Raw genomic sequence first — 4,640 nt, forward strand, 5'->3', positions numbered from 1 at the left:
CAGTGAATGTCAGTGTACTCAAAAAGGCAATACGAGTGATTTTTTCTAAAGGTGCTTTAAAGTGTAAATTTTGTCCCTCCAGTATGAAAGGACTTTAAACTAAGAATGGTACGGGCAGCAAGGTTTTAACCAGCTTTTATGAAGCCAGTAAAACACCTGCAGCTCCATAAACACAGATCCTAAAGTGTGCACAAAGTAAACCATGAAAAATGCCCAAAATACAAGCCATGGATAAGCAATCAGGCAGTGTTTTAACACAATACCTGGTGATCCCACTAGTCTTCTTTATCAGTAACCCCTTGTGGTTTTTTCCTGAACATGCTAAGCAAGGAAGCAGATCTGTTCTAGCTTGGTTAGTGTGGAACCCTGTTTTTATTTAGGGACAACAAGTCTCTTTACTAATGCAGAAACAAGCCTGTAGCCTACATTAGCAGTCAGATTGTTACAAACATGCCCAGCTCTCTTAAGAGAGTGATAGCTCCCCACCCATAGCATGAGGCTGGCATACAATACGAGAAAGGTCTCCTGGGATTTGTGCCATTGGCAGCCAAATGGCTGATCCTCTCCTGGCCACCTTTTCCCATCAAGCCAATTAAGTTGGACCTCCTTCTGCCCTGCCCATTTAAGTTACGTGATTATAGACCTATTCATACTGTTTTACAAATTTGTATTAAACAAACCCATGCATACAATTGTAAGGTGGGTGACATGTGTAGTGATGACTTACCACTCACTTCACTGTACAGTAAAAAAAATAAATACATTTATAAGTGAATAACCCTTTACATGCCAGATAATTTCTCTGTTTTTGCACATGTGTTAAAATGCTCATTTTTAGCTTGAAAATGTCTGAAATATCCCAAACGTTGGGTCTGATTTATGAAAGCTCCCCAGGACTGGAAAAGATAGACTATCACTAGTGGGTAATCTTGCAAATCTGGAATAGATTTGGTCCAGAATCAAAACACCTGCCAAATAATAGCAAATTATTATTATGAAGTCCATTCCAGGCTTGCTTGGTTATCCATGTTCTCCCATCTCTGAAACAGAGTATTTGTGCTTTCATGAATTTATTGTCTTTTTATTGAAAATATAGCTTTATAAAACATTTCTGCAATTAATATGGGATGTACAAAATAAATAACTGTAAATTCATTAAAATCTACATTTCGCTTCTGTACTTATTTTACTAAAGTTGTCATTGAATAATTAAAAAAAAATTAAAAAATTGCAAAAAGGGTCTAACCACTTGAGTTAAAAAATTAGAGGCTTTGTCTGGCAGCCACAAGGGGTAAAGAACAACTGAAGCTTTGGTTCAATTGTTCTGCACTTAATTCCCCTTTATCTACCTGATTGCAGGCACGCAACTGAAATACTTTTCTTCTCGATTTAGTGATCTTTGCTGTTTGGATTTGCCTGGCACCCCACAGGCTTTCTAGGGAAAAAAGCCCCATTTATTTCCTTAGAGGAAGACCCAGCAGAGTTCAACAAAGCTTCCCCCAATTTTTTAAGCTGTAAAAACCTGAGGCACACATTGGTCTTTCCATACTTAAGCCTATATGCTGAAAGCATTAAAATAGATTTCTCTCATCCTGTAAAAATATATGTAATACAGCACTTAATTATGAGTTATACTGCACTAACAATATTCTCTTAGTGTCCCCCTGCAGAATCCCCCTGCAAAGTCCCTATAATACTTATTGATTCTGCAACTAAAGTTTTCTTGTGTTTTTTCCTTTTTTTATGTTTCAAGTGCCTATAAACGCAGAAAACCTTGCGTTTTAATTTTTAAAAAAATGCAAACAACATTATGGATAACGCTCATAAACGTACCTCAAGGAAACGTCCTGGTGTAGATTAGCCTATTGGAATGCATGGGAATTTCAAACCTGGGCTTTTAAAGCCTCAGGCTAAACGCTGGGGAAAACGTCCATGTAGACTAAAGCTGCGTACACACTTCCAATTTTTATCGTTGGAAATGAACGACGAACGAACGACGAACGATCGATTGGGCAAAAATCGTTTGTAACAAAAGTAACCAACGACGTCGACGAACGAGGATAGTCGTTGGAAATGAACGACCGGACCGGCGGATCGGACGACGATCGTTGACCATCTATTGTGTGTACGGTCGTTCATTGATCGTCCATGGTCTGAGCATGCGCGGTGAACGAACGTTCGCTCACCTCCTGTGGTGCACGTCACTTCCTGTATCGTTCAAACGATCGCATCTATCGTGTGTACAACATCTGTGAACGATCGCGTCGTTATCTGTATGTATAGGATCGGTGCTATACGATCGTTCGCAGATATCGTGCAGGATCGTTCGTCGTTCGTTTACCAACGATAATAATTGGAAGTGTGTACGTAGCTTAAGCCTAAACTACCTGAACTTTCTGTGCCTTGCATCTTGTCAATTCTGCTCAGAGGTTCTGAAAGAGAATGATACAATATTAGAAATAGATACAAATGCATAAGACTAGTCTACATGGACATTTTCCCCAGCATTTAACCGGAAGCTCTAAAAGCCCATGTTTGAAATTCTCATGCATTCCAATGGGCTAATCGATACCAGGACGTTTCCTTGAGGCACGTTTTTGAGCAGTATAGAGAATGTTTCTTACACTGTCTCATAAATTAAAACGCTGGGTAAATGGGGGAAAACGCTTGTAAAAGCCTCTGTTGAATTCATTTTTATGAAAGCTTCCATTAAACCAATGGGGGCTTTTATAGGCGTTTTAGGCAGGACTTTGGAATCTGGAAGCCCCCTTTAATAAGGAGACTCCCAGATCTTCATCACCCCACCCTGGGGAATGAGTACAGGGGTACATAGAACCCCTTACTTATGCCCTGAAATTGTTACAAATATGTGTAAAAAATTAGAGGAGGCTTTAATGTTAATGTATTAAATGTGTGCGTTTAGTGTAACTGTTAAACTTTTTTTTTACAGGTTATCCCACAATGAAAGGATGATTCCCACGCTGCATTCATGTCATGAGCACAGCCGTAGGACTCCTGACAGTGTGGGATCCCTCGGCACTAGGGGTTAAATGAGGACAAGTCTCCCCATTCACCTCTAGTGCTCCGTGATTGGCCGCAGAAAAGAAAATCCTGATAACGCTTGAGCCATCATGAGGGTTTCCCTTTTCTCAGCCATTCAGCACTAGACGTTTTGCCACTATTTTACATAAGCATTTATAAATGTTTTACTTTTAACCCTTTCAGAGAATGAGGTGAATGGGGACAAGTCTCCCCATTCACCTCATTCTCTGAAAGGGTTAAAAGTAAAACTTTTATAAGTGCTTATGTTAAATCATGGCAAAACGCGTCATAGGCGTTTAAAAGTTTTTTTGGGCGTTTTAAAAGCAAGCTTTAAAACGCTTGTAAAAGTGCATAAAAAGGCATATAAATGTGGAAGAAACGTTTACATGACTTTTTAAAACCGTCTGTGTAGACCTAGCCCTGGTCTAGGCAAACACAAGTGCTGTTACTGGCAGGATCTTCAAGGAAAAAATAAAATGGCAATAGATTCACATAAAGTGTTTGTTTAAAGTGGAACAATCATGGTAGCTATTACTTTTATTTAATGGTTAAAGGTGGACCCCACAGCCTCCTGGTAAACTTGTGTCACATATCCCAGGAGGATATGGATTGCTTGTTATGCGTCATCAGGGGCTTTCCTGTCATGTAAAGAAAAGCTCCATCTCATGAACATAACAGAGCGCTCCGTCCAGCTCCGGAAAGCAGAGAGAAGCTGAGATGGCATGGGACTCGCTGGGCTCAGTTTGTGGAGGAATGGAGGGCTTTTTACCAGTAAATGTAAGTGATGTTTTTTGTAAAGTACTGTTTAAAATGTCATTTTTTTCTAGTTCTGGTGTTTTGAAGGAATATAACTCCTGACATGTTTTTGTTCTCCTGGCCTACATTACAGAGATAGTGGAAAGTACCTGCTCCCCTCCCCTGCACGCTGTGGTACATCCCACTAATTTATACATCACCACGGAATGACTCAATGGGAGGAACCACTGGCTTTTTTTTTTTTGCAGTAGGGGAGCAAAGTATTCAACACACCCAGAAATGTTGGATACCTGGATGGAATCAGTGAAGCTGTGGAATTTAAACAATAAAAAAGTAAATAGCATTTCACTGGCATTATCTATTATATTTAACCAATAAATAAAGCAGTTACTTGAAAACTTCTAGAACATCTCCTGAAGCCAATCAGAAAAGGTTTTATGAGGAATGCTGAGCATACTCATGAAGTTTCCTAAAGTGTAAACAAGCCATTGACCATTTATTAATCCCATGTCACAATATTTAATGCTTTAATATTGGGAGATATGACACTAGCCTTCAGTGGAAGATGCAGACTTGTATCCTCCTAGAGAATATGAAAAGAAACATTTTTATAAAAACTTCTGAACTGTTCTCAACTGTAGTGTCTCCTAAGCACAGCTAGGTGTAACGTTTCCCTGGGGACGGCCCGGTGACCTGAACCTGACTACCACCACACAGGTCATCACCTCCCATTGCACCGCATCCTCTCCTTACCTGCAAACAGACCCGCCCCCAGCCTCCTGCCATTCACCTATTGGCTATTTCCGGACATGCTCTGTGTGTTGATTGGTAGTTAGCATGAC

The sequence above is a fragment of the Pyxicephalus adspersus genome, chromosome 6 (genome assembly GCF_032062135.1).
Source record: "Pyxicephalus adspersus chromosome 6, UCB_Pads_2.0, whole genome shotgun sequence".
Taxonomy (NCBI): domain Eukaryota; kingdom Metazoa; phylum Chordata; class Amphibia; order Anura; family Pyxicephalidae; genus Pyxicephalus; species Pyxicephalus adspersus.